Below are 13,787 nucleotides of genomic sequence, written 5' to 3'. Positions count from 1 at the left end.
ACCACTCTCATACAATTCAATATTTTCTAGGGTGCTTATTTGCACATAGCTTTAAAAAAAATTAGTAATTTAATAGTAAAATAAGTTAAGATAACACATTTTGAATATGAAACATGTGCTAAAATGTACCCTGTAAACTAGGCGCCCTTTATGCCCCTGACATCTTGCCTACAATTGCCCTCACATATAGTAATCATACACCATAATTATAACACAAATTTTATCTATGATTTGGCCAACCTAACTTTAACTCCATACTTAATACCAACTTGTATCCTCAATTACCACAATGACTTATGTTTATTCTCATCACATCCCCTAGAGCAAGAAGCCAAGGTATTTGATTATTCAAAAGGGTACCTTTTAAAAAGTAGTGACAATAAACTAAAAACAAGACAAAAAATGCTAGAAACAAGTTATTTTGCAAGCCTTGCTCCAAACTTATTCTCATCAATTGCCAGAGAAAGAAGTTAGAAGAAAAATAATAAAAGAGATCCAAAGAAAAATGCTCACAAATTCATAAGTGGTGTTTGACATATAGTGGAAAACAAAAGATTAAAACAAACATTTCAAATATATATAAATACAATTGAAAATGAACTAAAGCAAATGGAAGAGAAGAATAAGAATGAGCACAAACATAGGATGTGTAGTAAGCCCCATTCCAGTTAGAACTACCAATGATGGAGATGTTCCTGGGAGTTTACTTTGATGAAATGTAAGGGGGAAATGACTTGCTCCATCATATGGAGCAGTTTGGGAAATAGATGAACTTGAATAAATCCCATAGTGAGATGTTGCACCTCCAAAACTACTATATGAGTGACTTCCATATCCAGAGGATCCATATGGACCAAGACCGTAATTCCCTGCACCTACTGATGCCTGACCAGAAGTTGTTCCTTGGAGAAGAAGTTGGCGGCCCAAGTCTAATAGTGTTGAAGAGTTAATGAATAAGGGAGGTTTATTGCAACAAGGTCTATAGACAAACTTGGTAGTGCTACATCACTTAATCCACATATGGATTTAGACTGGTAACTGGTACTGATGTTGGGTTCACAATATTCTGATTACCAATAAGTGGCAGGTTGAATGGCCCATGACCTAATCCACCATATTGTGAAACGTGATTTACATCACCTTTATCTTTCAAAGAAAGAACAACTTGGCCCTCGTTTGCTGCAACTTTTTACTTTTTCCCTTCAAATGTTGTTTTACAAAAAAGTTGATGCCCATTTATTGATTTAACAACTTCTTCCAGGGTTTGATTTGTTGCTTCAATTTTTTTGTAAAGAATAAGAGGTTATCCTTTAGACTTACTAGTTTGTCTGTCAACCACCAGGGCCTTCTTCAATGTCTCCATAACGAGAGAAAAAATTAGTCATTCTAGCATGTTGCATGTGTTCAGGAACATTACCCACATAGACCCTTCTTAAGTTAGGATCCGTTGTAGCTGGTTGAAAGGGATTAGCTAGTTGTATGGGTTTTACAGGTACCATGGGTGGAAGAAGGTGTTGTTGGAGTTGAAAGGGATTAACTGGTTGTATGGGTTGTTGAAGGAGTTGGTTCAACTACGATTGTTGCTGCCCAACAGAAGCTAGATTACGGACAACCATTCTATCATCAATCATCTTGATGCGTTCTTCCAACACACTCAAGGCACAATCAACATGTTTATATGTGATAAATCCAACACACTCAAGGCACAATCAGCATGTTGGAAAGATTTTAAAGTTGATATTGTGAGGCCTGAAATCATCAAACAACAATTATTCTTTACCTTTTTGGGATTAGATATCATTGTCATATCTTCTGCTTGAAGTGAACGAATGAAAGCCATGATTGAATAAAAAACTGGACACAAAGGCAATGTTGAGAAGCCAAACTCAAACTGTGCAACAAACAGAATATTATATTAGTCTCCAAAAGCATACAATTTAGTACACATATCGAGCTGAAATTTATATAAAATCCATGAAATAAAAAAACCTAAAATAACAACAATACAACTCATGAAAGGAGTTTCTCTTTAACAAGTATAAATCCTTGCCTTTTCTTAAGTCACACTTACTACTTTTATGCCCCAAGGTCACATTTTCTAGAGCCAAAGCATGCAGCCATCATAGGGCCCAAACCACTTAGAAAACCAAAATTAATACAATCAAGCAGCCAAAAAATATATTGGATTTTAATCTATTGAAACACAACAAATGCATCCCAACATATATCATCTTCTTGTTAAACAATCATGTGCTTTTAGGACACTTTCCACTCAGAATAGTTCAAAAGCATGCCAGCAAACAAGACAAAATCCAAGAAATCATAGCAAGAATAAACCTCCTTGGAGTTACCAAATCTTTTCCAACACTATGGTTTTGATTTCAAGTCAATGTTGAAGTAAAACATACACGAAAATACATCAAAATTTGAAGTAAAATAGTCAATTTAAAAACTATAGCATACACCACAAAAACTCTACTATAAAAGAAAAAGAAGAGATGGCAATCAACATTGGCTCAAATAGAATCCATGGATCTCACAGCAAAGAACAAAAACAGATATGAAAAACATCCTAATCTCATTACGAATGAATAAGTAAGAACAATATTGACATGAAAATAACAAAGCCACAAGATAAAATCACAGCCTAAGACTAAAGATGGACTATGAATTCATTCAAAGTTTTCTCCACTTCTTGCAAACACCCTTTTACCTAAGCGCTCTCATACTTGAGTGCTTATTTGCACATAGCTCGAGATAACACTACCCTATCACAAATAAGATTACTGTAAAAAATTTGAATATTTTGAGAATATAAGAAAAGTAGACAATCAACTTTACTTTATATCTCTTAAGATACAAAAAAATCTACAATCTACATAAAAGAAAAAAAAATATTAATGTATCTATAAAATTTAACATCAGTGTACAAAACAACAATCATATAATATATGAGATTTGATGAAATAATATATATTATGATATCTATATAGTATATATTATTATGAAAGTTCATGTCCACAAACAAACATAAAAAAGCCATAGATTTTACAAATGAATCCAAATCCAACATATACACATTATAAAATCCCCCAAACAAAAAATCTCATGTCATAAATTTATCTAATGAATCCAACAACTTCTTAAAAGAGAAATCATGTTATGAAACCAGCTCAAGAAAAGATAGAAAAGATAGATCAATGCCTTAGAATTCAGCCTCTTCGAGGGGGCAACCTCCTTTACATTACATAATGAACAATTCTTGGATGCTTCAAATGACAAAACCTCCTTTCTATATATAGGAGTCTAAGGAGTCACAATATAATCCAGCCGACCTAACAATAATAATATAAAGCCACAAAAATAACAATAGAGGGATTCTATGGGGCACAATAATAACAATATGAGGGCAATAGGGGCACAACAATATTAATAAGGGGTATAACCACAATAGTAATTGGGTAATCACTAGTATTATAGGGACCCAACATGCCCCTCTCCTTCAAAAAAGTGTTGTCCTCAACGCTTCAGCAGTTCTGGATACTTCTGCATAAAATTCTCATCCTCCCATGTGGAATCTTCAGCGGATAAGTTCTTCCACTTGATAAGATACTATGACATTGAACAATTTCGTAGCTGTCGAGTTCTTGTTTCTGTGACTGCTTCCGATTCCAATATAATTTTTCCTTCCTCGTCAAGTTCTGGAAACATTGTTTGAACTGGGAGCTTGTCGCCTATAACCTTCTTTAAACATGAAACATGGAAAACTGGGTGCAATCGAGAAGTTGCAGGAAGCTCCAATTTGTATGCCATAGTACCAATCTTTTGCAACACCTTGTACGAACCATAATACTTTGGTGATAATTTATTATCCTTCTTAGCTTGCTTGAGGGACATTTGCTTATATGGTTGTAGCCGTAGGAATACCCAATCAACTACATCAAAACTTCTTTCACTACGATGTTGATCTGCCTGTTGTTTCATTCTATTCTGTGCCAACACGAGGTTATCCTTTAAGAGTTGGAGGACTTGTTGTTGATGTTCGATGTGATGTTCCACTGCCTGAACCTTAGAATTTTCTCTTAAATATGATGTGATGGATGGTGGTTGATACCCATAAAGTGCCATAAATGGGGTCATTTTTGTTGCTGTATGGAAGGAAGTGTTATACCACCATTCAGTCAGAGGCAACCATTTGACCCATTGTGTCTGTTTATCAGATACAAAGCAACAAATATATCCTTCCAAACATTTGTTTACTATCTCAGTTTTCCCATCAGATTGAGGATGATAAGATGAGCTATGAGCTAACTGAGTACCAAGACAAGAAAATAATTCTGTCCAAAACTTTCCAGTGAAAATGGGATCTCTGTCACTTACAATAATCTTTGGGTTTCCATGTAGCTTTTGAATTGTTTCCATAAATGCAGTAGAAACTGTACTGGCTTTAAATGGATGTGATAATGCACAAAAGTGTGCATACTTGGTAAGTCTATCAACTACCACCATGATGACACTCTTTCCCTCAGACTTGGGTAAACCTGTGATAAAATCCATTGAAACCTCCTCCCAATGTTGGCTTGGAATGGATAAAGGTTGTAATAGACCCGGTGTCTTAATTGTTTCAACTTTATTTTGTTGGCAAACCAAACATTCAACCACAAACTTTTGAATATATGATTTAAGGCCATCCCAAAAAAATTCCTTCTTAACCCTGTGGTAAGTTTTTAAAAATCCTGAGTGCCCTCCTAAGGGAGAAGTGTGCAATTCCATAAGAATCTTTTGTTTTAGCTGGGAATTCTTACAGAGGTATAAGCGATCTTTGTACCATAACAAATCATTTTGCCAGCTAAATGTACCAGACGTACTGGAATCTTGTTGTAACTTTCGAATAAGTGCCCACACTTCTTCGTCATTCTTCCATTCCTCCCTTGCTTCGTTTATCCAATCTGGTTGGATAATAGAAATGGCGCACAACAATGCTTCCACATCCTCATCCTTTCTTGAGAGTGCATCTGCCACCACATTTTGCTTCCCTTTTTTGTAGATGATTTCAAAGTCATAACCCAACATCTTTGTGACCCACTTTTGTTGCTCTTCAGAGGATAATCTTTGTTGTAAAAAGTATTTAAGGCTATCATGATCTGTTTTTACCTTGAAGTGTCTTCCCATTAGGTAGGGTCGCCATTTCTTAAGTGCATGGAGTATTGCCAACATTTCCTTCTCATAAATAGATTTGCTTAAAAACTTTCCCTTGATTGGACGACTTTCAAAAGCAATGGGTCTTTCATCTTGCATTAGAATAGCACCAATTCCATTTCCTGAAGCATCACATTCCACAATAAAGGTTTTTGTGAAGTCTGGTGTAGCTAAGACCAGTGCTTGGCACATTGCCTCTTTAAGATGTTCAAAGGCCTTTGTTGCTTCCGGAGTCCATGAAAATGCATCTTTCTTCAATAATGTTATTAGAGGTGCTGCTATTCTCCCATAATTCTTAACAAACTTGCGATAATACCCTGTCAACCCGAGAAATCCTCGCAGATGCTTTATGGATGTGGGGATTTTCCATTCCTTAATGGCTTTAATTTTGCTAGGGTCTACCTTAACTCCTTCATGAGATACAATATGACCCAAATATTCCACCTCCTGGACTCCAAAGAAACATTTGGATCTTTTTGCATATAATTGTTTCTCCTTCAATAGTTGTAGCACCTTGTCAACATGTTCAACATGATCCTTCCAAGACTTGCTGTAGATTAGTATATCATCAAAAAATACTAACACAAATTTTCTAAGGAATGGTTTGAAAATTGAATTCATCAAACCTTGAAATGTTGAAGGTGCATTGGTAAGGCCAAAAGGCATGACCAAAAATTCATAATGACCCTCATGAGTTCTAAATGCTATTTTCGGAATGTCTTCAGTCTTCATTCTGATTTGATGATATCCTGAATGAAGATCCAACTTGGTGAAGTAAATTGATCCATGCAATTCATCCAGTAATTCATCAATGACAGGAATGGGGAACTTATCTTTAATAGTGAGCTTGTTGAGCTCCCTATAATCTAGACACATGCACCATGATCCATCCTTCTTGTGCACCAATACTACTGGAGCAGAGAAAGAACTTTGACTCGGTTGAATTATACCAACCTCTAGCATTTTGCAACCATACGTTCAATTTCACTCTTTTGGACATAGGGATATATGTACGGCCTGATGTTTGGAGGAACACTTCCTGGAATCAGATGAATAGCATGATCATGATCATGCATAGGTGGGAGACCTTTTGGAGTCTCAAATACCTTGGAATGATTGTCCAGGACTTTTTGGAGATCTGGAGAAATAGATGATTCCGATGTGGAAACATCTAGCGAGCATAATTGTGCAATTACACCTCTTTTCTCCTTTTTTAGAAGCTTTGTCATACTATTAGAGCTGATTATCTTTCTTGGTTTCCCTGAAATACCCCTTAATTCAACTTCCTTTCCTTCCGTAGAAAATTTGATGAAAAGTTCTTGAAAATTAAAAGCTATTGTACCCAGGGATTGTAGCCATTGGACTCCTAGTACAACATCAGCACCTCCCATTGGAATGGAAAGCATTGGGCTAGTCAATACATATTCTCCCATGGATAGCTTGATATTATGGCACTTTCCAGAGAAATTTATTGTTCCTCCATTTGCAATCATCACTTGACACTCTGGTGCTGGATATAGGAAGCAATTCAATTCTTTTGCTACCTTACAATGAATAAAATTTTGGGTGCTTCCTGAATCAATCAACACTATTACCTTTTTCTTCTTGATTTGTCCTTCTATCTTGATGGTTTGAGGAGTGGTAATTCCAGACAATGCATTACAAGATATGGTCGGATTTATTTGTTCTTCATCTAGGCTTTGTTCCTGGAGTATATCCTCTTCTTTTGACCTTTCTTGCTCCTTTTCTTCTTCCTCTTCACAATCTATGTAGAATAATTTCTTCTCAGAACACTTATGACCTTTAGTGTATTTGTTATCACAACTGTAACAAAGCCCTTTTTCTCTTTTTTCTTCCAATTTTTGTGGTGTCAACCTTATAGGTTGTGGAAGACTAGAGGCAACAACACTTCCGTCTTTATAGTTGTGAGTGGTATGCTTCCTGGTTGCCATAATTTTGCTTTCCATTTTTCTTGCTAACCTGAATGCCTTCTCTAATGAATCAGGTTCCCAAAGGTGAACATCATGTTGGATATTATCCTTTAAAGACCCTATGAACACATCAATCCTATGCTCCTCTGGAATATCTTTTACCCTTATGTTCAATAGTTGGAACTCCTCAATGTGCTCCATTATTGAACCCTTTTGTTTGAGACTTATCAATTGGCTAAAAAAAGTGTTGCTTTCTGTATCCTCATAATGTGCTATCAATTCTTCCGTAAAAATTTCCCAAGTGATAAATGGTTTATGAGAGCAAAGCCATTGATACCATACAAACTGATCTGGTTCCAAATATAAAGTTGCCATACGTACCTTTTGTGTGTTTTGCACATTATTGAGATCGAAGAATTGCTCCATCTGTAATATCCATGTGGCAGGATCCTTGCCATCAAACTTCCTCATATCGATTTTTAGAATATGGTGAGTCTTCAATCCAACATTAGCGTCTATGGAATCATGATTAACATTTCTTTTGTTCTCATCATGAGTTTCCTTTAGTACCCTTTCACCCTTAGGGACCATTTCTTGTAGCAACTTATTCATATTTATCTTCAATTCGTCCATGTCTGTCTTCAAATCTATCTTCAAATCATCCATCTTAGCTTCCACGTCAATCATCTTAGCTTCTATGCCTTTCTTTAAACACTCCATCTTAGCTTCTACACCTTTCTTTAAACCATCCATCTTAGCTTCTACATATTTCTTTAAACCATCCATCTTAGATTTTGTTCCTTTTTGTGCAAGGGACAGTTGTTGCACTTGGTCTTGTAATTTTGATATATCATGTTGCATTTCTTCCTCTTCTTCATGAGTCATGCTAGAGCTTTCAGGTTCCTTACTAGGTGTTTGCATTTTCTTTCCTCGGGGCATCAGTTACCGATAATAATGCTCTACTATGCCCTTTGAATTCCTTCAAAATAAATTTTCAACCCAAGCTTAAGCAAAAATTTAAGAAAATCTACACACCTTTCTTCACTTTGTAGGAGCTCGATATTGCCTCTGATGTACCTCTGTACTTTCCAATCATCTAGTTCTGAATTTGTGAGCTGTAGTAGCCCTCTGTGTCCTCTTTCCAATGCCACAATTCTGACCCAAATTGGATTCTCCAAGGAAGAGTTATGTGAAATCTCCCACAGTGACTTGCTTATAGACTAGTTCAGTAGAGCGAACTTGTACAACATGCCACGAGTCACTGTTTCAACCTTTGGATCTGAAACATGCATACAAGAAACTACAGTCCCATCCTATTTCTGTACCTTCTTACGAAATTTCAATCCGATCCCCAGAGAGAAAGTTATGACGATTTTCCCCAGGTCACCTGTTTTGAATGTAATTCAGGAGTCTGCAAAAAGACCAACTTCCTCAGATCATATCTCCGCAAATATCATCCGAAAAGCTTTGAAATTCGGACCCAAGGTTCAGCACAATTTCTTCTCAAATGGGTTCTTTTTACGACTTCTGAAACGTCACAGAAAAAAGTTATAGCGAAAATACCACGATGACCTGTTTGGAGCAGTGAAACCCTAGAATCCAAAGCTCTGATACCAAATGTTATGAAACCAGCTCAAGAAAAGATAGAAAAGATAGATCAACGCCTTAGAATTCAGCCTCTTCAAGGGGGAAACCTCCTTTACATTACATAAATGAACAATTCTTAGATGATTCAAATGACAAAACCTCCTTTCTATATATAGGAGTCTAAGGAGTCACAATATAATCCAGCCGACCTAACAATAATAATATAAAGCCACAAAAATAACAATAGAGGGATTCTATGGGGCACGATAATAACAATATGGGGGAAATAGGGGCACGACAATATTAATAAGGGGTATAACTACAATAGTAATGGGGTAATCACTAGTATTATAGGGACCCAACAAATCAGGAGCCAACTTCCAGTAATAATACATAAAAACTCAAACTTCTTAAAAGAGAAATCAAGAGCCAACTTCGAGTAATAATAGATAAAACTTCTAGTTATAATAGATAAAAACTCTGAAATATAACTGGGTCTTGACCATATACTGTCTCCATAGAGAGCAGATTTTAGGAGATTTTATCTTGGTCCCCTACATCCCAAAAAGTGAAGCTCAGATTTTTAAACATTGCAATCTCTATATTGAATCATATAGTGAGCATTGTTCTCACATACTCCCCTAGTTTGAATTTGCAGAGAATTGTTGTATTTCCTATTTAAAAATCCCACAAACATATTATAGTCTTACAAAGCTATCCAAGCATGATTGAATTTTGCATATAATTTTGACAAGCAGTTACATCTTCTCAATATTTCAATATGATCAACAAAACCAAGGATGGGCAGTTACATCTTCTCAATATTTCAATATGATCAACAAAACCAAGGACATAATGTAGGAGTTGTATACAAAGTTTATGCATTCAATGCCAAAACCTTCGATGAGAACAAAGTAGACCATGAAAGAATAAGAAATGCAAATGAATTCCACAAACAAACAACTATTAGGCATTGAAACAACTACCGATTGTCGATGGCATTATGTAAGCTTTTTCCCTAGCGTTCTTGAGCTGATTCTTCATCATCATAGTATTCATCATCCTCTACACTAACATCCTGATATTTCATGTATTCAGACACCAAATCATTCATGTTGCTCTCTGCTTCAGTGAATTCCATCTCATCCATGCCTTCACCAGTGTACCAATGTAAGAAGGCCTCCCTCCTAAATATGGTAGTGAACTGCTCGCTCACTCTCCTGAACATCTCGTGAATGGATGTTGAGTTCCCAATGAACATGGACAACATGGACGAGACTTTTGGCGGGATATCACATGCACTGGATTTCACATTGTTGGGGATCCACTCCACAAAGTAGGAGGAATTCTTGTTCTGAATATTCATCATCTGTTCATCCACCTCTTTGGTGCTCATCTTGCCTCTGAACATGGCAGATGTAGTAAGGTACTTGCTGTGACGTGGATCTGCAACATACATCATGTTCTTGTAATCGCACATATGTTGTGTCAGTTCCCGAACGGTGAGGGCTCTTTTATACTCATCCTTCCAACCAAGAAACCTTACCTGCATTGTAAGATCCAAACTTTGAATAAAGAGGCTCGGGAAAATAATTGTGCTGAGCAGAAGAAAATTAAGTTTGAAAGTTGAAACAATCATTCAAAATTCATGCAGCCTCCGCCCGCAGAGAAGACATTGGGCAAAAGCTAGGCCCAACATTATAAGTTGAAAAAAGAGTAAAAGAGGCAAAGCAAAAAAGCTCCTCCTACCATACATTTCTTCTGCTTTTATGTGGCAGCTATACAAAATATGGCAGTGTGGAGGACATCGTGCGAAATTGATAGATAGACATGGTAAATAATTTGTCACAGAAGAATCTTTTCCAGGGACATTAAGCAATCTATGGTCACGCACTGTGATCCCATTTGGCAATCCGCAACCTGTAATGACATGTACAGTTTTAATGAAACGACTTGTAGCTACCTCCCTCCTGACGACATCCAACAAGGAATCGATGAGCTCGGCCCCTTCAGTTCAATGGCCCTGGTCTAGTTATTTCCAGCCCCGGACTAGCCAAAGACGAAGTTATCAGGCCTGAAGCCCTGGCCATAAGCCCCGGTCCTCACACTATCCATAGTCCCATAGTCCCAGGCTCAAGATCCATGAGCACAGCAGGGGGCACAAATCTACCATAGCTCGCCTCATTGTAGTAAAAATTAAACCTTTTGAGCCGTAGATCGAAAGTGCCCTGGTATCTCCCAGTGGAATCGATCCTGTGGTCATCACAGACAACTTCCCAAAACTTGGCACCAATCTGGTTGCCACATTGCCTGCCCTAAATGTGCAGGATATCACGCATATTTGCAATTTAAAACTTGCAACACTGAAAGACCAAACCCTAGAATAAAACCTCAACTGAAAAACAGATGATTTGCAGAAAACCAACACAAAAAGGACACAAAAAGAAGAGACAGAACAGGGCAATGGGCAGTTACATCTACCAGCCAGAAAAGCCAATCTAGAACTATGAGATGGGTGTGCTCTAGGTGAGGCTATAACTGCTGCAGTTAAAGAAGGTAGAACTATGAGATGGGTGTGCTCTAGGTGAGGCTATAATTGTTGCAGTTAAAGAAGGTAGTATATAGGTGTCTATGGTAAGATAGAAACGAGAAACACATCACCTCAAACCCTTATGGGTTATAAGTGTTTAAATGTTTTAGTTTTTTAATATTTTTAAGTATATTTTTCTATTGGTTTTTTTTTAAAACTTACTTAAAATTTACAAAGGTTATTAGAATTGCAAATAGAATTGTTTATAAAGATTTTTAAAAACTCATTTAAAATTTACAAAGATTATTGGAATTGCGAATAGAATTGTTTACAAATATTATTGGAATTGTAAATAGAATTGGATATCAATGATAATTGCTTTAAAAAATTCAAAAAAAATAAAATTAGACTCTTCTTGCATAGATATATCTAATATATAAAGTAAAAGTTTTTGTATGTGTGTATTTTGTGTATAATGCATATTTTTAGTTGAGCATAATATGTTTTTGGTTGGAGACATAGACTATGTGGGTATATGTTTGCTTAAGGAAGGTTGATTGTGTCTATTACAACAATCTAGCACCCTTCTATAATGTAAATTCCTAAGCATTAAGGGGTTAGTTTTGTGCACCTAGGAAGGTTACCTATAGTGACCACAATAATTCTTCCACACATTTCTACTTGAATCTTGTCCAACTTGAGCAAGACATCTCTAATGATAAGATTACTAAAGTTGTCGAGTGGAGGCACGAGTTGAATTTGGAAGAGTGAGTCTTAACAAAATGGTTAGTAATAGCATAATGGAATAGTGAGTGGTATGGCAAGTGAAAGATGAAGAAAAATCACAAAAATAGTGTCTATCAAATCTATGGCAAATAGAGTCAAGGATATCACTCTAAAAAGGGTTGTTTGGTGAATAGTTAAGGAGGAGAGGTTTGCAAATAACATGCCAAAATCAAACTTGATAATTTCAAAAATAGTTATGGTAGTGAGTCTTGGAGAGTCCTATTAGTACTACCCTTGAACAAGTTGGAGGAACTGTTTCCCTACAATGATATATTAATTACAATAACAACTCCTTTGATAGTGAGGAATTATTATAGATAGCATCGAGGTGGATTGACAATATGGTAGGAAGGGAAGGTCGACGGAGGCGGCTGGTTGGTAAAGTCGGACTCGTAAATACGGTGAGGTCTTGTGCTCAAACCTGAGCAAGGGCGTTGACTAGTCGCAAGCAGTGACTTGCTTGGGCCAAGCCCGGTCACCTTTTAGCCCATGGGGCTTTAGATTGGTGGTGAATGGGTGCACTGTTAAGGCACTCCTTGGGAGAGGTCACTGGTTCAAATCCCCATGGGTGCTTACTTACCAAAAAAAAGACAATATGGTAGGAAGGGTAGGTTTTTCACTCTCTCCACCCAATTTAAAATCCCCAATGAGACTTTGGCCCATTGTGATAAAGTTAGAAGGGTAGTTGCCCCTCAAATAGAGGTGCGCTCCAGTGTTCCTTGAGACACCTCAACCCTTACTAAGTCACAAGTTATTGGCATACATGGCTTTTGTGTTGTTGAATATACTCTTAGGTTATAGTGCATCCAGTTGGTTTAATATCAAGCCTAGCCTAGGTCATTATAACGAGTTACCGATTCCCATGGTTCAAAAAAATGAATTAATATATGCAAATTATATATAACAATAAAAAGAAAATGAGAAGGAGAATCCCCATACAATACTCCCATCCAAATGATAAATGCCCCATTATAAAGCCTTCACAACATATTCTTTGCAAGAGATTCCTACAACTATCCAACAACATTAAATGCATGCAAAAATTAAGCCTCTCATATGATAGAATGATACCTCCAATCTTATGTTAAGATTGAAAAATTCAAATAAAATGTAGCCCAAGGGGAGACCTCCTTCATCCAAAAATTCTCCACCATTATAATGGTGAGGGAGATCACCTTATAAAGTGAATATCTTCTCTTATACAACAAAATGTTATATTTTAACTAACTCCATGACAAGTCAAAAAAATATTATAGTGATGGAGTAATTAGATCCCTCCTAAATTTGTGGTGGACCACATTACAACATGTGGAAACTAGCCCTTCCTCACAATTAGCTCCCATCCAAAAATAGTAGTAATATGCCCCAAATAATTCTCTTTAAGGGGATGCACCACCACATATAGGCATCAAACCAAGTCAAATACATGTGTCCACATAGAATGCACCCTCTAAAACTATGCATGCATCCAACCACTATGCATCTCTGAATTCCAAGGTAATCAACACCATAGATTTTTTTATCAGGAAAGTTGATAAAATTTTCACCTGTCACTAAGGAGACATGGGAACAAGTCAATGGAATTTCCATTATACTCCTAAGCCTAGTGCAAATGCCCACAAGCCTCGCTGGACATGTAAACCAAGTTTTGAACCTGGTTGGATGCCTATATTGGTTGGCAAATACCTTCTAATGCAGGATATACATCCACCATTTGCCCTGTCCCGATGGGCCAACTACATAGATAAATGTGC

At 36.7% G+C, this 13,787-nt stretch overlaps 1 pseudogene; it reads right to left on the bottom strand.

Annotated features, from left to right (window-relative positions):
• Positions 1-9,735: 9,735 nt before the first annotated feature.
• LOC149183057 (tubulin beta-1 chain pseudogene) lies at positions 9,736-10,269 on the bottom strand (annotated as a pseudogene).
• Positions 10,270-13,787: the final 3,518 nt, after the last annotated feature.

Source organism: Pinus tabuliformis, chromosome 3_2 (assembly GCF_031772625.1).
Source record: "Pinus tabuliformis cultivar Carrire ecotype Pingquan chromosome 3_2, CPIR1, whole genome shotgun sequence".
NCBI lineage: Eukaryota > Viridiplantae > Streptophyta > Pinopsida > Pinales > Pinaceae > Pinus > Pinus tabuliformis.
This window is presented reverse-complemented; position numbering and strand designations above follow the sequence as displayed.